We start from the raw sequence: 22131 nt of genomic DNA on the forward strand, positions 1-22131 counted from the left end.
CTCTCCGAGGAGCCGAGTGAAGTCATCCGGAGAAGGGAAAGCGCAGGCGATGGAGCGCACCACGGTGGTAGCGTGGTGGCACGGAATCGAGTGGAAGGTGTCCGCGTTGATCAACCGGCGGTGCAGGACATCGACGAGGAGGCCGTTGGCACACAGAAAACCCGCCCCTAGGATGGCCTGCGAGACTGTGGCCGTGACGAATTCCCAACGGAAGCGCTGACCGCCGAAACAGACTTGGGCCCGCGCTTTTGGAAAGTTCGAATGGCTGCGCCATTAGCCGCCACGAGGGAAAAACCGTGGTTCCCAGCTTGCATATCGAGATTCGACGCAGGTTGGATGCTAAACTGCGCCCCGGTGTCACAAAGGAAATGTCGACCCAATAGGGAATCGGTGATGTAAAGAAGTTTCCCCGTAGATCCGATGGCCATCGCAGCCACGGAGCGCCTGTTAGACCCGGTCCTCCTTCGCCAGGAACGCTGCAGGAGCTTTGTGGTTTTTTTGGGCGAAAAACTGCAGGGAGAGCAGCAGCGTCGAGCTTTCGCGCCAAAACGGGCGTGGTAGGAGCACCAGCCCGCTGCAAGAGGAGCTAGAGCCGCGTCTGTGGGGGATGGGCGCCTTGTGGCCGCGCAGCACTGCTGGGTTACTGTGAAAATCTCATCTGCTTCGGCAGCAAGCTCGGCGCAGTCTGTAATCTCGGATCTGGCTAGGGCAGCCTGCACCTGCTCCGGCAGTTGGCAGAGGAATAGCTCCCGGAAGAGGAAGCATTCCGGTTCGACACTCGAGCGTGAGCATTTGGCTCATGAGCTTGGACGGTTTGGAGTCCCCGAGGCCGGGCATAGCGAGGAGCCGGCGAACGCGTTCTGACTTCGAGAGCCCGAAGACCTGTAGCAATCCAGTGGCGCTATCGAGGGCGGAGACCACGTAGTAATAATGGGTCTGATCCGCGACGATGTTCCTGATGGCGAACTGGGCTTCAGCCTGGATAAACCACGCGGCTGGTTGTTGCTCCCAGAACTGTGGCAGTTTCAGAGTCACTGCGTTCGTGTCCATGCTGAAGATCTTCCGCGAAAACTGTTCACGAAAGTCGGGGTCACCAATGTAGGAACGTGGGTTCCTAACTAAAAGACTGAGTTCTACTCAGGCGATCAAACAAAACAAACTTTAATGAAACAAACAGGCTTTAACAAGAAACTGCAGGATAACATCAAATGTAGGTCTGCTCTCTCTCGAGGCTCCACAAGGACTGCCCCTGCAGTCCCGGGCTGACGTCATGACGTCATCACGTTTTCCCGACAGTGGGGGATCACGTGATGAACGGTGTGACGTCATCACGTTTTAGCCGCGCTGTTAAAGCAACCACACTCTATACAGTTAAACAGCATAAATAAAGATACAGACTCAGACTGTAGCTAACATGTTGTTAAAGGAATTATATACAAACGATCTGAGTCCTTTGGTGGCTCCGCCACATAGTGAATTAAAAAAAAAAATCCTTTCCTGTGGCACCAAGAGGAGCAGGAATGCTCCCCTGACTCCACAGGCATCACGATCACCCCACCCTACACCCCGCGCCACTCCCTCCCCCCGAACCCGTAGTCTGCTCTAGCCCCCCTCACAGAGCTTACCAAAACACTTTTTTCCTGTCAGACGGGCTGTCTGTGGAGGTGTGGCAAGGTATGTAGATGAGGCCTGAGGACTCATTTCTATTCCTCTTCGGGCCTCTTGGTTCAGGCAGTGCTGAGCCTGGACCCAGAAACAGGTGTAGACCAATTTCACACACATTGTTAGGCTGGAGGCTGGCATTCTATGGGCCCTACTGAAGGTCAGAAAATAGAACTAATTTATTTAACTTGCATTTTTTTTTTTAACAAGCTCACATGACATTCCTTTGCCCGCCATCCAAGTGGAGGCATTAACCCAGCTGTTATTTTTAAAGTAAGCAGGTTAACACCTGCACTAAAAGAGTAGACAGAATAATGCCCTGGGAATATATCAAGCATTTGCTAAATCACCAGTAATAATTGCAAATACAGTGTACTCCTGATAATCCTAAGTCTTTTCTTGCACTTAAGAAATATTGAATTATCCAATAATTTGAATAAAGTAACATAAACAACACAGCAAAGTAGGAATTTAGTGCTAAAAATTTAAATTATCAGATCATTTGAATTACGCAACTCTGAATTAAGAGGAGTGGCACCAATAGTAATGTCTAGGCTATAGGAATGAATTTCGAGGCAGTAATATCCTGTATGGTTCAGGTGATATTGTGACTTGTGGCTCTCTCATGATTTATGACATCAGCCAAACCACTTGATGTGTTGCTATCTTGGAACTCACTCTTTCCAAATGTTAAAGAAGGATGTCAACTTCTAACCCAGAAGGGCCAGGGTTTGAACTAGGATTGCTTACTCAACAGGTTGTCCTGTTTGAATTTCATTGGAATGGGAGCTTTGGCAAGGACTGTTCTAAGTAGTGCTGCCTCATTGGTGAATAATTCCTCAATCAGAACATGAAGATCAATTAGTCGCCACAGCTTGAGCTATATGAAAATGAATGCGAGGATGGATTTAAACTTTGTATTCTTTTGGTGTATTGACACAAATTGGCCTATATAGCAACAGCAAAAAATCTACACAATGACACGTCAGTCATACTTCATAATGAGTTAAGCAATAATTATGCCTCAAACTATAGAAATCAGTTTCTTACAAATATACATTCAGGCAGTAAAACTCCTCTGTGAATTAGAATGAGCAAAAGTGCCAAGTGTATGGTAAGGTGCAGCAATTTTATGCGTATATGTTAACAAAGCGCTAATCCTTGCTAATGCTCCTTATGGGAGTAAACAGGTATAATATGTTACCACACTCAGCCTAGTGTTAATGTTTTTTTCTTTTGTCTTTAAGGGCTTGTTAAGCAGAAATTAACAAATTTGTGCAAAATTGCTCACTGTTAATTTCAAACATGCATTTTCTTGGAATTTTCAAGGGGATTCTCTTTTTGGGATATCGGTAGAGCCCCCCCGAGAAACAATATACAGCTATAAACATCCACTTGCTCCAGGATATCCGCTAATATTCAAGAAGGAGTTGGATATATTTCTTAAGGCTAAAGGGATCAAGGGATATGGGGAGAAAGCAGGGACCGGGTACTGAATTTGGATGATCAGCCATGATCGCATTGAATGGCGGAGCAGGCTCGAGGGGCCGAATGGCCTACTCCTGCTCCTATCTTCTATGTTTCTATGTTTCTATCAAAATTATGATGGGAGATGAGGAGAAATCCACGAAAATTCATGGTGATTGCATTAATTGCTGCTTTACAAGAGATAGTAGAAGGAATAGCAGTCAAAGGAATAGGAAAGCATGTGAATGGCCAGGAGCAGAAAGAACCAGCAATTGGAACAGTTGTGAATTCTAGACTCTGGCTATATTGCACTAAGTCTGTGGCTGGTAGGGTGCAGATTGCAGAGCCATCGAGACAGATCTCCCAGACTCCTCCATCACCATCCATGGGCATGTTCTGTCCCACCGCCAGGACAGACCCACTAGAGGTAGTGGCACAGTGGTACACAATTGGGAGGGAGCGGCCCTGGGAGTGCTCAACATTGACTCCGAACCCCATGATGTCTCATGGCATCAGGTCAAACATGGGCAAGGAAACCTCCTACTGATTACCACCTACTGCCCTCCCTCAGCTGATGAATCAGTACTCCTCCATGTTGAGCACCAAGGGCTCAGAATGTACTCTGGGTGGGAGACTTCAATGTCCATCACCATGAGTGGCTCGGTCGCACCACTGCTGACGGAGCTGGCCGAGTCCTGAAGGACATGGCTTGCAGACTGGGCCTGCGGCAGGTGGTGAGAGAACCAACACGAGGGAAAAACCTACTTGACCTCGTCCTCACTAATCTAGCTGTCACAGATGCGTCTGTCCATGATAGTATTGATAGGCATGGAGACAAAGTCCCGTCTTCACACTGAGGACACCCTCCACTGTGCTAAATGCAATAGATTCAGAACAGATCTAGCAGCTCAAAACTGGGCATCCATGAGATGCTGTGGGTCATCATCAGCAGCAGATTTGTATTCTACCACAATCTGTAACCACATGGCCCGGCGTATCCATCACTCTACCTTTACCATTAAACCAGGCGACCAATCCTGGTGCAATGAAGAGTGTAGAAGGGCATGCCAGGAGCTGCACCAAGTGTACCTAAAAATGAGGTGACAACCTGGTGAAGCGACAACACAGGACTACATGCATGCTAAACAGCAGAAGCAGCATGCTATACACAAAGTTAAGCGATCCCACAACCAATGGATCAGATCAAAGCTCTGCATTCCTGCCACATCCAGTTGTGAATGGTGGTGGACAATTAAACAAATAACGGAAGTAAGATGCTCCGTGTATGTCCCCATCCTCAAAGATGGCGGAGCGCAGCATGTGAGTGCAAAAGACAAGGCTGAAGCACTTGTAACCATCCTCACCCAGAAGTGCCGAGTGGATGACCTATCTCGGCCTTCTCCTGAGGCCCCCACCATCACAGATGCCAGTGGACAACATACAGGCTTGGGCTGAAAAGTGGCAAGTAACATTCATGCCACGTAAGTGCCAGGCAGTGACTATCTCCAAAAAGAGTCTAACCATCCCCCTTGACATTCAATGGCATTACCATTACCGAATCCCCCACCATCAACATCCTGGGGGTCACCATTGACCAGAAAATTTACTGGACCAGCCATATAAATACTGTGGCTACAAGAGCAGGTCAGAGGCTAGGTATTCTGCGGCAAGTGTCTCACCTCCTGACTCCCCAAAGCCTTTCCGCCATCTACAAGGCACAAGTCAGGAGTGTGATGGAAAACTCCCCACTTGCCTGAATGAGTGCAGCTCCAACAACACTCAAGAAGCTCGACACCATCCAGGACAAAGCAGCCCGCTTGATCGGCACCCCATCCATGACCTTAAACATTCACTCCCTCCATCACTGGCGCAACGTGGCTGCAGTGTGTACCATCTACAAGATGTACGGCAGGAACTCGCCAAGGCTTCTTCGAAAGCACCTCCTAAACCCGCGACCTCATCCACCTAGAAGGATAAGGGCAGCAGGTGCGTGGGACCATCACCACCTCAAGGTTCCCCTCCAAGTCACACACCATCCTGACTTGGAAATATATTGTCATCCTTCATCATCGCTGGGTCAAAATCCTGGAACTTCCTACCTAACAGCGCTGTGGGAGTACCTTCACCACACGGACTGCAGCTGTTCAAGAAGGAGGCTCACCACCACTTTTTCGAGGGCAATTAGGGATGGGCAATAAATGCTGGCATTGCCAGCGACACCCACATCCCGTGAATGAATAAATAAAAAAAAGTTCTGTGTATACATGCTTAGATGCACAGAGTTCTGCACCTGGCTGGTATATTTTTAATGTTTAGAGAGCATGGGCAGAAGTGTCGATGATTTTTAATCATTTGATTTTTCACAGAAAGGATTTTAGGATTGAGTTATGTTTAAGCGTTGTGTTTTAAAGCAAAGTGAATTTGCACAGTATATTTTTATAAAGGCATTGCCGACATTGGAGGACGTCACAACTCACAGCCTATTTCAACTGAAACAAAAAGCATCTATTGTCTCATCCCAGCTTCAGTAGTCAGAGTGTTAAGCAATTCATGTTTCACGTCTCAGGTAGCGAAACAAATATTCACATCCATTGTGATGAGGACAGTTCTAGATATGCTCCTGGAAGGAGTCGTCGTCCTTTGGCTGACAGGCTTGCTGGCACATCCTGCATGGGATCCATCCCTCTGCTTACTGGGGCCAGAATTGACAGAGAAAAATGACAAAGGAACACAGGGGGCCGGCAGATTTTGAACAGAGTTCTGCGAGACACAGCCCTTGGCCTGTAGCTGGAAGCTAAGATTGCAGGAGGTAACTTTTGCAGTTAGTAGGAGGCTGGAAACCCACTCCAAGTTTAAAATCTGCCCCAGTGTTTCTGCTTCGCCAATTGGGCCTACTTCCAGTTCTGCTCCAATCTCTGGGCTTAAACCCATTTCTGCTCTGCACACCAGACCTCAAGTTGGGCCCTTCTCTGCCCTGCTTCCCACACCTCGGATTGTGCCTCCTCTGCTTTTCTCTCAAGCTCTGAGGTTGGGCCTACTTATAATCCACTTCCCATGAGCAATGCCATAGGAGATCAACTCCGCTCCAGTCCAAATGTAAAAATAAATAAAACACAGCACAAGATAGATTTGTGGCAAGTGCTGATCATTTATTATAAGTATTATTAATAATTCCTACCTCCAAACTTCTGTCTTTCCAAAAACCACCTCGCATATAAAAAAAAATATATAAATATATGCATAATTTAATGGCTCTAATTATGAGGTAAATCCAAAATACGTATTTTCAGACATTTGATTTATACAGGAAACTTTCTGGTATCCGGCATGGACGGGACCGACGTGGTGCCGGTTCATCAACAATTCCGGATAACCGAACGCTATAGTAAAAGATACGGAGCTCAGAGCTCCGTATAAAGCAACAAACCCTGTAACAGCTTCAAAACAATCGGCACAAGTTGCAAGCATCTCTGTAGCTTAGCAACAGCTTCAGCTACACCCTTGCACAGCAACACATGGAGTAAAAAAAAGTAACTCAAAGTAAAAAAAGTTACCTGAACCGACTCCTGAATTTTGCCGGTGGATAGAGCGTTCCGGTTATTTAGGGGCCGGTTAACCGAAAGTTTCCTGTAGTAAGATATATAGGTACGGTGATGTAGTGGTTATGTTACTGAGTTAGTAATCCAGAGGCCTGGACTAATAATCCAGAGAGTTCAAATCCCACCATGGTAGTTTGAGAATTTAAATTCAGTCTATAAAAAAAAAAGGAAATAAATAGCTGGTATCAGTAAAAGTGACCAGACTGTCGTAAAAACTCAACTGGTTCACAAATGTCCTTCAGGGAAAAAAAACTGCCGCCCTTACCCTGTCTGGCCTATATGTGACTCCAGTCCTGCATCAATGTGGTTAACGCTGAATAGCAAGCCATTCAGTTGTATCAAACTGCTATAGGTTCAAGAAGAAAGCCCACCACCACCTTCTCATGACAACTAGGGATGAAGGCAATAAATGCTGGCCTTACCAGCGATGTCCACATCCCGAGAATTAATTTTAAAAAGACTTATTTAAGGCCATGTATGGAAAGAATAAAAAGCACCTCTGAATTACTGATCAAATTAAAGATAAAGGTGATGTATTTTAAACTTTTATTTATATAAAAATGATTCATTTTTAAGTTTAATATGTTGGTGTTGTGTCTTGGGTGAGGTAAAAATAGAGTGGTGGAATGGAAAGGGGCATAAGCTAGGGCTAGGGGCCTCTATAACTGAAGGCTTCTAAAATCCTACAGCCAGCCAGCAGAATAATTGAGTAGCTATTAAAATTGTCTCTATGGGGGAAATAAACTTCATGTGGAACTTTCTGGGGTGGAATGAATTTATGCAAGAAGAACAGTCGATATCAACAGTATGGGGAGCTCAAGTACAGGCATAAACAAAAAAACAGAGTTGAAGGGGATGGCCCTAATAATACAGGGGGAGAAATTCGGTATAGCCCCGTTTGGGGCGCTGGAATTGGCGCTGCGCAAATTTTATCGCCAGGCGCAACTTATCGCCACCTCGAGCGATATTGGGTTGCTGCGCCCCTCAAGGTGATTGCGGCGTAAAATCAGGCGCTGCACGGGACTCTTAAGGCGCTAACCCGGCGGCGCTACTCAATTTCTTGGCGGCCGGGCGCAGCGCAGGTGCTGTCAATAATCGATTTCCCCGAGACATGCTGGCGCCGGCCAGCTCTTAAAGGGGTGGGTCAATTAGGATCAGCTGCCACACTCTGCGCCTTGTAGGCCTCAAAATCGGCGCTGTGCTTTCTGTGGCGTTCCAGACTTTCAACAGATGGAGAGGGTGAGGCAGAGAGCGGAGCGCTTTACCGATGGGGCATTGGATGCTTTGGTTGGCGCAGTGGAGCGCCGGCGAGCTCTGCTGTACCCCGACAATGGCAGGAGGCCTCATCAGAGCGAGTACCGCAGAGCTTGGAGGGAAGTTTGTCAAAGAGTCGCCTCCAGCAGCATCGTGCCCAGGACTCCTGTGCAATGCAGGAAGAAGTTCAACGACCTCACTCGGGTCGTTAGGGTGAGTGCCTTTTTCCCAATCATCTTCATCCCTCCATCTGCACCTGACTTTATGGCCAGAGGGTGCGCGAAGCCCCAATGGCCATCTGCCAGCCAGCACACATGGCCCTTTCTGGAAACACACACGCACATTCAGCGTAGGGCATAATGTAAGGGCTATTCTACCATGGGGGGCATGTGATGTCAGCTCAGGGCATAATGTAAGGGCTATTCTACCATGGAGGGCATGTGATGTCAGCTCAGGGCATAATGTAAGGGCTAGTCTACCATGGGGGGCATGTGATGTCAGCTCAGGGCATAATGTATCATCACTTCCCGTCCTTTCTCCTGCAGGCCAAGCTGGCCAGGAACTGGAGGGAGCAGCTTCGTACCGGAGGAGGTCGGCCTCACCTGCAGACACTCACGGACCTGGAGGAACGAGTCCACCAGATTGTTGGAAGTCGGATGATTGGTCCTGTCACCACTGGAGCTGCCGACCCCATTGTGCACAGCAATGGTAAGGTCATCACCTTTTTGAACTCTCTCCTTCCACTTGTTCCCCCCACCAGCATGCTTTTTCACTCTGGACCCAAGTCAGAGCATTGCAGCACTCATGCATCCCTTGCTGCCACCCTGTCCTTTTGCTAAAGCCACTCTTCAACCTCCCTGCTTTCAGATGCTGCATCACCAACTCGGGAGCTGGGCGCTCAAGCTGCCACTGCCACTGACTCCGGAGGCGACGAGCAGGAGGAAGCCGGACCATCCATACCATCCTCAGGCGAGCCAGCCCAACTGCAGACTGGGGATATTACTTCCCTGGAGGGGAGCGGGGGGGAAGGCTCTGAGGAGGAACCAGCTCCAGGACCCAGCAGGCTGCAGCAACGCAAGGCGAGTAGGGAAGCTCGGGGGCCGTCTCCCCGGAGGGCGAGTCAGGCCGCGAGTACTGCTGCACAGAGCGCAGAAGAGGTGCATGCCCTCGCAGAAATGAGCGCCCAGGTTTGGCTCAGGCACACTGAGCTCATGGCTGCAGTGGCAAGGATGCCTGAATCCATCGAGACGCTGGCAAGGAGTGTCCAAGACTTCGGCGCAGCACAGGCAAGGAGTGCGCAGGACTTCGGGGCAGCACAGGCAAGGAGTGCGCAGGACTTCGGGGCAGCACTGGAAAGGACTGTCCAGGACGTCGGGGCATCACTGGAAAGGACTGTCCACGGCTTCGGGGCAGCACTGGAAAGGACTGTCCAGGGCTTGACCGAAGCAGTGGAAAGGACTGTCCCGGCCTTCACCGAAGCACTGGAAAGGACTGTCCAGGGCTTCACCGAAGCACTGGCACCTGCCATGCAAGTGCTGAGTGCTGCCACGCAGTCACTCGCTGGTCTCATGCAGACGCAGATTGAGGCCACGCGACCACTGACTGCTGCCACCCTCACTGGATCAGGCAGGATTACCCGGGGCCCTTGCAGCACCACAGCAGGCCAGCAATCTGTGGACCAGCCGATTGGTACGTATGCTGCGGTGCTGCCCCGTCAGAGTGCCAGTGTGTCGGCCAACCACAGAGCTGCTGTCCGCTCTCAGGATGACAGCATTCCTCATGCTACCACTGGCACGTCTCCACTGCAGCTGCCACCACCTGCAGGACAGACTGCTTCCACCCATGCACAGTTGGAGCAGTCAGCATCCGGGCCCTCCAAGCCCAGAGTCCGTCCAGGCCGTCCCTCAGGGGTATCTGCGCTTTCGGACAGTCAGCAGGCCTCCCCCAGCCTTGATGCAGCCACTGGGGTCCCATTACGGAGGAGTTGCAGGGAGGGAAGGGGCCGATCTCGCAAGAGAAGTAGATCACCATCAAGGGGGAAAGAGTAGAACATGCTGCTGAGACGTCTTATTTGTAGAAATCAAGGCCGTGGATGCTGGTCTGAATGTTAGTAATGTTTTGGATAGTCTCCTGGGTGTGCGAGGCACCTGGTCTGAATGTTAGTTATGTTTTGGATAGTCTCCCGGGTGTGCGAGGCACTTATGTGTTAGAGTGTTAGTTTTGCTTTCTGTTGCCATTGCTTTGTCATGTTGGAAGGAAGCACATTTTGCAAAATAAACAAATGTTTTTATTTACGATGGCCATGTCTGCTATTTACATTCTATTGCCCTTCATAGTCTTTGGGTTATCAGAACGGTTCCATTCCTGCTCTTCGAATGGCACCAAGCATTCCGTGAGAGGGGCCTAGAAGCGACTTCTGATCAGCCTCTGACGGACAGCCCTTCCAGTTTGTGCCTCCCTCCCGTCTTGGTCCTCCTCCTCCTCTGCTGGTGCTTCAATGTCTGGTGGCATTGGCTGGGTGCGTAGGATAGTGAGGTTATGCAGCATGCAACATACAACCACGAAGTGGGAGACTCGCTCAGGTGAGTACTGCAGGGCGCCTCCGGAATGGTCCAGACAGTGGAACCACTGCTTCAGCACGCCGATTGTGTGCTCCACAATGTTCCTCGTCGCCTAATGGCTCACATTGTAGTGCTCTTCAGCAGGGGTGCTGGGCGAACGGAGCGGGGTCATCAGCCATGGGCACAGAGGATAGCCCTTGTCACCGAGAAGCCAGCCTCCTGGGTGAGCCGGGGCTTCGAAAAGGTCTGCAACTGAAGTCTGGCGCAGGATGAAGGTTTTGTGGCTGCTGCCTGGGAACTGCGCATTGACTGCGAGGATCAGTTGTTGGTGGTCACAGACCAGCTGCGCATTCAAGGAATGGAACCCCTTGCGGTTGCGGAACTCCTCCGGATTCAATACAGGCGCCCGCAAAGCCACGTGAGTGCAGTCAATGGCGCCCTGCACCATGGGGAAGTCCGCTATTGCTGCGAAGCCTTCTGCGTGCTCCCGCTGCTTGTCCAGTGTCATAGGGAAGGAGATGTACTGCTGCCTCCTTTTAAACAGGGCATCAGTTACTTGACGGATGCAGCAATGCACCGCAAACTGCGATATGTTGGCTATGTCCCCAGTTGCGGCCTGAAAGGAGCCGCTCGCGTAGAAGTTCAGGGCAACAGTCATCTTGACAGCCACCGACAGAGAGGTCCTGCACCTTATCTGAGGCTGCAGATCTGGCTGAAGCAGGTGGCACAGCTCAGTCACCACCTCCATTCTGAAGCGCAGCCTTCTGAGACACTGCTCCTCTGACATGTTCAAGTAAGAGAACTGCTATCGGAAAACCCTGGCAGCATAAGGTCTGATGTGGCGACGTCTGTTGGCTCTCCTCCATCTGGCCATGCCTGCCCCTCTCTCCCTGCGTCTCTGTGCCCTTTCCAGATGGTTCAGCAGCAGGACGTTCCCCTCCAATGCAGCCCCCATAATAATAGCGCACAAGAAAGTTTTCCCATTGTAAATGCTCACCAGCAGCAAGGTGACGGTCAGAAGGCTGAAGTTCCTCTGCCAGCGCTGGCTCCCTGGTGAAATGGCTCTCAGAGTGCAGCTCAGCAACTCTGTGAAACTCTCGAAGAAGTTGTGCTCCCAGAATGACTGCCGCTTTTATACCAGTGCAGTCCCCTTTAAAGAACGCCCCCCCAGCCCGAGAGCGACTGGGGAACGTTCCAGGTAAGCTGTCCTTATTAGCGCCAGGCGGAACGGAGGGGGGCGCCACTGAATTTCCGGTCCGGGGCGCCAAAAAGGCGTTGCACACTGAAATGACGTCATGATCTGCCTGTGCCCGTGAGCGGGTGCTAAGATTTAGCACCGGCGCTAAAAGTCCACTCAATATGGGAAGAGGCGCAGGGTTCGCTGCGCCCGGGCGCTAGTTGGTTAGCGCCCCACTTGGCCTCTTTAGGCGCTAATCGCTGGTGCTACCAACCAAATTTCTCCCCCATAATCTTTACTGGTTGATCAAGGGGTAGAAAGATGATTGTTCAAGGAATAACAAAAATACAAACAAAATAAAGGATCAGATAAAGATGAGAGAAACTTCAATGTTTTTTATGCTAATGGACAAGCATTAGGAATGAGTCTTTGGATTTCGGGGTGAAAATATTGATGTTATTGCTTTTACAGAAACATGACTGCAAGTGGAAGTTGGCCAAGAGATGGAGCTATTAAGTTAGGTGCAGGAGTGGTATTATTGTTAGAGTATTATAAAAAAGGTATTGAACGGGTGGACAGAACAGCAGAAAGGAGACAGCAGAAGCAATTTGTCAGACATTAGTAATAAGGCAACAAAGCGAACAGGCAGATGGAGAGCTGCTTGTGGAAATAACTCTATCATTATACTATCACTACAAAATCAATGTGAACTCGTTTCCACAATAAAACAGGGAAGGCAGATCAGCAATCTGATTCCGTAGCACCTTTTGCGCCAACAAGTGTAATCACTTCAAGTGGGTGGGTTTACACCGGATATTGTACTACAAAGGTCCAATGCAAAATCGTTTTTAAAATAGTATGGGGGCTGCCTAAATCACTTCATAAATATAAGCAATCTTTCTCATGTTATGAGAGTGTGCCCGCACTCTCAAAAATCTAGCGACCAAGAAACAGAGCTCAGTAACACACAAGCTGGAGTATAACTCTGCTTGGCAGGGTTTACATTGCAATCTTTGTCTACCAGTCTCAGATTACTAGGTATGGTATAACAGCAGCTTACAGGAGATTACAAGAGACTGTAGAATGATAATCAAGGAAAATTTGAATGTCCCAGATGTTAAGTGGACAGATCAGGGCCAATCAGAAGAAAAGGGCAAAACTGTAAGCAGTTTTACAGAAGTAATCAGTGACTGGTTGATAGCAGCATGCTGCAGCAGATGCTATATTAGATTTAATAATTAGCAATCCACCAGAATTGATGGACTGCTAACCTGGAAATGAAGGAATAAATAGGTTCTATTAATCATTGTACAGTTTGATTTAATAGTGTAATAAAAGCTAAGACTAAAAATAAGAATTCGGACGTGCAAGATTTAGAAGAACAAACTTTAGAGTTTTGAGAAGAGTCGTGGGAAATGGAATTTGGAGAATGAAAATAACAAGGTTTTAAAATCTATTTAAGGGATGTGGAAAGAATCATGTTCCCTTTTAGACAATGAACAAACATAGCCAGATCAAGAAGACAGTGCCTGAAAAATGAAGTCAAAAGTAACCCAAAAACCAAGTAAAAATATTTTAAGACCGAAATATAATAAATAGTGAGGAATGATAGTCGTATAAAAGTTAGTTGAGCATGACTAAAGTGACTATTAAAATAGACGTGAAGATCCCGTTGAAAAAATAGGTCTTCCTAGTGGCTGATCTTGCAAAGGCAGCAAGTTTACATTGGGATTACCATCAGGTGCCCAAGACCTGCGCATCAGTGGTGGTAGCATCCTTCTGAGGCTAGTGTATATCTGAGAAGATCAGAAAATGGCAGAGAATTTTTCACATAAAGAAAATTGAACAAATTCCAGATTCATTCATTTTGCCCCAGGAATCGAAAACATACAAAAGCAAAATACTGCGGATGCAGGAAATCAGAAATAAAAGCAGAAAATGCTGGAAATACTCGGCAGGTCAGGCAACATCTGTGGAGAGAGAAACAAAGTTAATGTTTCGGATCGATGACCTTTCATCAGAACTGGAAAAAGTTAGAGATGTAACAAATTTTGAGCAAGTACAGGGGCAGGGAAAGGGGGGGAGGGGAGGAAAAAACAAAAGGGAAGGTCTGTGATGGGATGAAAGGCAGGAGAGATTAAATGACAAAAGGGGTGATGGTGCAAAGCAAGAGGAGATGGTAATGGGACAAGTAAAGAAACAAAAGGTGGGTCTAGAAGAGATGTAAATGGGAAAAGCAGAATCATTACAAACATCTGCTGTCTGGAAAAAATGGAGGCAGTAGTTATGATCTGAAATTGTTGAAGTCAATTTTGAGTCCGTAAGGCTGTTAATTGCCTCATAGAAAGATGAGATGCTGTTCCTCAAGCTTACGTTAAGCTTCATTGGAACAGTGTAGGAGGCCAAGAACAGAGAAGTCAGAGAGGGAGTGGGGCAGAGAATTAAAATGACAGGCGACCGGAAGCTCAGGATCATGCTTGCAGACTGAACAGAGGTGTTTTGCAAAGCGATCACCCAATCTGCATTTGGTCTCCCCAATGTAGACGAGAACGCACCGTGAGCAGCGAATACAACATACTAAATTGAAAGAAGTACAAGTAAATCGCTGTTTCACCTGGAAGGAGTGTTTGGGGCCCTGGAACATCTATAACATACGTTGAGTTCAGTAAAACATATGTTAATTAAAAAACTCGAGGAATTCAATGTCTAGAGGGCACCTAGACCAGATGGAACAGTCAGCATGGATTTAGAATCTACTACAGCGCTTTGAAGGAGCAACGCAACTCATGAACAAGCTGACAAGCCAATGGATATAATTGTCTTAGATTCTCAGAAGATATTTAATAAAGTTCCATGTATAAGGCTTTTAAAGATGATTACAGTCCATGGAATAAATAACAAGCTAGCTAATTGCCTTGAAACTGGCTCTGCAACAGAAAAGAGGTGGTGATTATAAATAGCAAGAATGTTCTATTTGTGGTATGGTGAATAGTGGAGCTCCACTGAGGATTGTTCTGGGTTCTCTGTTGTTGACAGTATTCCTAAACAATATGAAACAATTTGCCACTGACAAGAAGATGCATGGTCAAGTGATGAGTATAGGGGAGATTGATCGCACCAAAGGGATCTGGACCAATTAAATGGAAGTGCTAAGGAATGAAATATTGATTTCAATGCAGATGAATGTAAAATTATGCACACTGGAACACAAAACTGCAAGTATGAGTATGTAAATCAGGGATGTTCATTACCAAAGGTGGAAAAAGACTTTGGTGTGATTATTGGCTGTTCACTGAAACTATTCCATCATTGTGATACTGTTACCAATAAGGCAAATCAAGTAATCTCAAGAACATTAGATTATTGCTAAAACAAATTATATAGATCATCAGTGATGCCACATTTGGAATATTGTGTTTAATTGTTGACACTAAAGAGGGCAGAGTTTGACAAGCGGTGGTAGCCTACACCAAATTCCAAATTCATTCTGTAGAGAACTGATCAGAAGATCCTGAAACATAACACTCCCACACATTTTAGAATTTGCTGCTGGATATCATGAACATTAATGTACAATGCAAGTGAACTGCCTGGACAGAACACAGACATCTCCTGGAGGTGTCTGTCACTATAAGATGGTCTTTGTCTAAAAATAAAGTTTATCTGGCAATACGTGTAGTTAATCTGGTTAACAAAGCAGTTAATAAAGCATATGGGATCCTGGGCTTTATAAAAAGAGGCACGGAGTACAAAAGCCAGGAAGTTATGCTAAACCTATAGAAAACACTAGTTCGGCCCCAGCTGGAGTATTGTGTCCAATTCTGGGCACCACACTTTAGGAAGGACGTGAAAGCTTTGGAGAGGCTACAGAAGAAATTTACTAGAATGGTTCCAGGGATGAGGGAATAGTTACATGGATAGACTAGAGAAGCTGGGGTTGTTCTCCTTGGAGCGGAGAAGACTAAGAGGGGATTTGATAGAGGTGTTTAAAATCATGAAGGGTTTAGGTAGAGTAAATAAAGAGAAACTGTTTCTAATGGCTGAAGGTTCGAGGGGGAACATATTTAAGGTGATTGGCAAAAGAACCAGGGACAACATGAGGAAAAACTTTTTTACGTAACAAGTGGTTAGGATTTGGAATGCACTGCCTAATAGGCTGGTGGATACAGAGTCAATAGTAGCCTTCAAAAGGGAATTGGATAAATACTTGAAGAAGAACAAATTGCACGGATATGTGGAAAGAGCGGGGGAGTGGGACTAACTGGATTGCTCTTCGAAAGAGCCGGCGCAGACTCGATGGGTCGAATGGTGAATGCTGTACTATTCTATGATTCTAGTTTAGAGCAGGTAAGTTTTGTACTGTAGTTTCTCTGAATTTAAACTGACATGAAACCTGGACCTGAACTTGTATTTTCTTAAAAGGTACAATTCACAACGCATAATTTCAGAATTGCAATTCACAGTATTTACATTGCCAAGTTTATGTCAGAGTGCAGCCCACTTCAGATTCACTGCAGTAAAACCTAGCAGTGTAAACAGAGTGTGAAACACAGAGCTCTGGTTAGAATTCCTATAACCAGTGATCCAGTCTCGTAATTATTTGCTTTTATTTAGAATGCAGCCATGGATATGTTGTACATAAAAATCCAATTCCTTGACTTTGTACCATATTCTCATGTTGCAATTTAATTCTCAAAAAAAGAACTAAACAATCACTTAATTATACTTCTTACAAACATATTACAGTATAGTATTCCCTTCAATCATTTAAATATTCTTACTACTAAATGTGAATCTTTCATGTCAGTTCTGTTTCTAGTTTAAAAATAACTTAGAATTTGTTGGGACAGCCAAGCAGAACCGACATTTCGGTTATCAGTGCTGGTAGCTTCAGCGCATTATATTATGATTATACGGGCTACCACAAGGAGGGTAGAGCTCAGGCTGAAGTGTACGTGATTCAGGGATGGATCTCAATCGAATGGCATACGGTCAGATTCTTTGGGGAGGGACTCAGCTGCTGCGTACTTTTTTTTTTAAAGCCTTTGAGGGTAAATTACTTAGTGTTTTAAAGAAAAGCCGTATGAATGTTGTAATGCCAGTCTGTGCCGGCTATTCTCACTGGAACAGCCTGTGACTCAGCTGTCTGAATTACATTTAAATTAAAAGCTTCTTAGTTTATTTTAATAATGTTAAAAATGGCTTAATGTTTACTTTCAGACTGCAAAATGTGGCTCAATTATTTTCTGGGATGTATACTTTTGAAAACTGTGTGTTTAAGTAACAAACGGCATATAGAAGGCCTGTAATTTGACATTAATCTGCAACTGCATTTTTGAAGATTAAATTCTTGCAGACTCAAAGAAGAAATAAGTGGAAATATAAAATAAAATTGTTTACAGCTGATGGTAAATTCATTCTGATGCCTCAACAACAGTTTAAATTCTTTCATAACTGCCTTCCAGTTTAGGGTGAAGGATCTGTTGATCTCAAAGAACACAGAGAAAAAGCCATGAATGGGATAAAAACAAAATGAATATTGTACAGAAGCATGATTACTGTTCTGGAGTGGGGCTTGAACCCACGACCTTCCGACTGAGGTGAGAGTACCACTGACACTCTATATAGGTAAGGGAAGAATTCTGGAGTCCAACTAGACTTGTATCCCTAGGTGGCTATAGAGTTTTCAGCTGTTCTTGGATATTGAGCACCACTAGGGGGTCACAATTAGATTTTCAAATAAAACGAAACTTAAATCTGTCACAAATAACATGACCTTTGATGTAAACATGCCTGAGAAGGTATGAGTAGTTTCTTCTCCAATCCAGGGCCATATATGATAGAACAGTCTCCTGGGAATTTTGCTAGCCCCTTTTACCATGGCAATTTTTTGCATTTTACTGTGCAGAAATCGGTTGGTCAAGTCTGTTAAATACATCACTGATAGATTTGAAATTCTGAACATGTACAGCCGGCAAGTTGGCACTACTGCTGTTCAGTAGCATGGTTATTAGAAAGTGCAGAACTCTTTTTAGATTCCTCACAATTCAAAAACGTCTGCCACAATGCATAAAAAAGAATAGGGTTAAGCTGATACAAAGTGACATGAACTTGAGCAGTGGAAGGATTAAATTTCCAACCATTGTAAAGATTGTAAAGCTAGCATTAGTGCTTCCATTCAGTAATGCTGATAAGGAAAAATGTTTTGTTGAAATAACAGGAATAATTTTGCATTTGCATACTAAGGCATTCTATTTCATATACATAAGCAAAAGGAAATCATTTGTACATTTATCTGTTATAAAAATGAAACATGCTGAAAACACTTCACATATTATTCTGTATCATATAATTATACTGGTAAATGGAGGTCAAAGATGTTGAAACCTAATGTATGTGGTGCTAGTGGGGAGAATATTATACCTGTAATTTTTGTCAGAAAATAGAAAATGTCTCCTTATAATTTTTTACTGATAATTAATACCTAGGATATATTCAGTAGCCTTCATATAACAAATCTGCACTAATAATGTAAAGCTCAGTCAAGTACCTAAAACGTTGAACTAGCTTATGCTGTTTATCATCAAAAAAGGTTCCCTTTATATATGTTTTGAATGTGAATGAGGCTCATTCATAGAGCAGACATATTAGAATATAATTTTTGCTTTTCTGACTGAGTTGAACTGTTGAAGGCCCACCACTGAATCAGCTAGCATAATTGACAATAAGGACCTCCTCAATTCACCTGGGCATTACCCCACTGTCTCTGAGGATTTATGCACCTCAGAGCACTGGTGAGGCTAAGGCCAAGGCAAAGTGGGTGCTTTTGTTAAACCCAGTGGGAGCTGGCATATCTTTTGTGCCAGTTAGGTTCAGAGTGGCCAGGGAACATTGACAGAGGAACACTTGAAGAAAGAACATAGGTAACCAAGGGGCATATGGGAGGCAACAGGGAACCAGATGGTGGATCATAATTGTGGTTAAACTACCACAGCAAAGATCTCAGCTAAGGGTACATTTATTAATTAATTATGGTTGAGATTACCTCCAGTGCAGACTCAAGGGAGTTCTCCTAATACACAATAATAAAATCTTTGATGGGGAATTTATTGTCTCTCAACTTTAATCTAAGCAGAAGCTGCAGGTCAATTGCAAATTTGAATGTGAAACAGCCCCAGATTAAATGACTTACTTTAGAATTTTTAAAATTTGTTCTGGGGAGGTGAGGGAGTCATACTATAGAACAGTAACAGCTTCAAATAATATTATCTAACTGTAGTGGTAGCCTTCAAGTTTTCTTTAATCCTTACAATAATACAACAGAATCTTTGAGCAGTTAGAAAGTAAGCATCCAGATACATTTTATGCTATTTATGAAGATTGCGCTTTTAAACTCATGGGGCTCGATTTTGCCATTGGGGTCGGGCTGGGGCGTGTCAGGTGGTGTTCGTGTCAGGACCTCGACTCCAATGTGAAGTGGGGAAAAAGTGCAATTTTCCCCTAATTGGGCACTTGATTTCCAGCGTGTGAGAACCCCTGGCCCAATTAGTCTTTCCATCCTGAAAGTCGCCTCCGATGACGTCATTAGTGCTGCTGGATTTAAGGCCTGCAAGCAGCCTTGCTTCTTCTGGAGACTGGAAACGCTTTGGACATTGTATGAAGGACTTCATTTACTGACCATGTCCGCCAGCAAGCAAAAGTGTGCACCTCGCTTTGATGAGCCCTCGCTCCAAGCTCTGGTGCAGGGAGCAAGATCTAATAAGGAGGTGCTCTTCCCTTCCTCAGGGAGAAAAAAGCCACCACAACAGACTAAAGCTGTGTGGCTGCAAGTGGCCCAGAAGGTCAATGCCATCTCTGTGCCGCAGAACCTGGCTGCAGTGCAGGAAGAGGTTTGATTACCTTCTCTGCACAGCAAAAGTGAGTATGAATTTCCCATCACCCTCAATCTCACCCCCATCGCCTCTCCTCACCAGCACTCTGCTTTGCCAACCTCTTCCTCCACATCCCACTTGACACTGACATCCCTGCACCCTTACCCATTCCCTCTCTCTCTATGGTCACATTCACTTAACTATTCGACCATGCAGCCCTCACACTCCCTATCACTATGACGCAATGACAACAACTTACAACACACAGGGAGGGCCCTTTGTCTCCTTCTAAGCATCTATGCTATGGATTCTCTACAGTCACTCTTTCATTCTCACTCAAACTCCATTTGTGTCCCTCATTGCAGGAAAAGAGAGACCACAATAAGAGGGAAAGAGCGAGGACAGGAGGAGGGCCACCCTCAGTAGCCCAGCTCACCACCTCGGAGGAGGCGGCCCTGGAAATTGCCGGATCGAGGTCGATTCCCAAGTGGAGGACGGACAGGCAGGTGTATCACAGCAAGCTGGTGACAGAACAGTTTGGCATCTCTCTCATTGACATTGCATGAGTGACTGATAATGATTCTGATGCTCTAACAGATTGACTTATGATCATCTGCACAATTCAATGTGCATGCACCTTTACCTCATATCTCTAACTCTTTCCTTTACTCCCCCACAGGACCATCGAGAGCCCCCATCCCCACTGTCCAGGAGGAAGAGCCTGAGCTTCCAGACTCCTCAGAGGAAGCTGCAACCTCTGAGAGCGCTCCGTCAGCAGAATTAAGCGTATCCTGCACCAGCACAGACACTCACACCTCGGTGGGACCTTCGGGACATAGAGTAGAGTCGTCACTTGGTGTATCACAGCTCGTAAGTGAGCATCAGCAGAGGGTGGAGACAAGGACAGCAGTGGAGAGTCCTCGTCGCAGTGGAGAGGATGCTCCCAGCTCGGCTCCACTGCACGTCGACCCTGTGCCTCCGGGTCCATCCAGAAGAAGAGCGGTGCTGGAACTCCAGGAACAGGTGCAGGAGTCTCTGGCAGGTTTTGTCTCCAGGGTTGCTGCGAGTGTGGAGCGAATGGAGGAGTCCATCGTTAACATGAGCAGAACCTTTGTGGAGGCGTTGGTGCATGAATGCATCACCAAGGAAAGGATGGCAACCTCCTTGGAAAGGATGGCTACCTCCATGGTAAGGCTGGCTACTGTAGAGGAGAGGATGGCTACATCCATGGAGGAGCTTAGTCGCCAGGGTATGGAAAACATGGGAATTGTTCAGAATAGATTGACATCTCTTGAGCGATGGTCAGCTATTGAGCAAACAAACCAGACCTTCATGCAAGTCCTCTGGAGTATGACTTCCAGTGCAGAAACAGGTCCTCATGGCCCCCCTGCAGTGCAGCAAGGTGCTGTCCAGCCACTTGCTAGCTCTGAAGTGGGGCTGACCTATGAGAGGAATGTTGGTGGCAGAGAACAAGGAAGTGGGGGCTCCTCTCCAAGCGCTCACACGACCATGCCACTGCAGAGCCCTCGGTCAGAGCCCCACCAGAGTCCCCGCCCAACTGAGATTGGCATCTCAACCCCTGCACAGCTGCAGGAGCAGCAGACTGTTGCTGAGCCCTCACAGGTTCACAACCCCAGAGGACGCCCGCCAAAGGTGTCGAGACAGGAGCAGCAAGAAAGTGAGCAAGGGGACATCTGATGCCAGAGGGGAAGCACCACGTAGGAGCACATGTAAGAGGAAGATAATGCACAAGTAGTCACAAGGGTAGTCACTTGGGTGTAGTGTTGTGTTTAATTTTGAGAAGTCATCAGTTGCTTATTGTCATAAAAAATTCTAATGGCAAACTGTTGCAGTTGTGGTCTGTGTCATTTCACTAATGGGACTTCCACATTGAGGGCTTAGGGCAACTTGCAATTGTCAGTATGGTGGTCAGAGTAGAAACACAGAAGTAGAGAAGATAGGAGCAAGACTAGGCCATTCGGCCCCTTGAGCCTGCTCCGCCATTCAATGAGATCATGGCTGATCATCCAAATTCAGTACCCTGTCCCTGCCTTCTCCCCATATCCCTTGATCCCTTTAGCCTTAAGAAATATATCTAACTCCTTCTTGAATATATTTAATGAATTGGCCTCTACTGCCTTTTGTGAGAATTCCACAGGTTCACCACTCTCTGGGTGAAGTAATTCCTCCTCATCTCTGTCGTAAATGGCTTATCCCTTATCCTTAGACTGTGACCCCTGGTTCTAGACTCCCCGGCCATTGGGAACATCCTTCCTGCATCGAGTCTGTCTAGTCCTGTTAGGATTTGATAAGTTTCAATGAGATCCCCTCTCATTCTTCTAAACTCCAGCGAGTATAAGCCCAATCAACCCAATCTCTCCTCATACGTCATTCCTGCCATCCCAGGTATCAGTCTGGTGAATCTTCGCTGCACTCCCTCCATGGCAAGAACATCCTTCCTCAGATAAGGTGACCAAAACTGCACACAATACTCAAGGTGTGGTCTCACCAAGGCCCTGTACAACTGCAGCAAGACATCC

General features: G+C 46.3%; 1 protein-coding gene across 2 annotated transcripts in view; it reads left to right on the forward strand.

Annotated features, from left to right (window-relative positions):
- Positions 1-22131, forward strand: part of LOC147108767 (uncharacterized) — a 347177-nt gene that overhangs the window by 39610 nt on the left and 285436 nt on the right. For both annotated transcript variants that reach the window (XM_086005566.1, XM_086005565.1), the window contains exon 4: positions 17186-17320. The gene's annotated coding sequence lies outside the window, so the exon portion shown is untranslated. The remainder of the gene's footprint in view (positions 1-17185; positions 17321-22131) is intronic.

Source organism: Somniosus microcephalus, chromosome 13 (assembly GCF_052327205.1).
Source record: "Somniosus microcephalus isolate GS21.2 chromosome 13, FLI_Smic_1.0, whole genome shotgun sequence".
Lineage (NCBI taxonomy): Eukaryota > Metazoa > Chordata > Chondrichthyes > Squaliformes > Somniosidae > Somniosus > Somniosus microcephalus.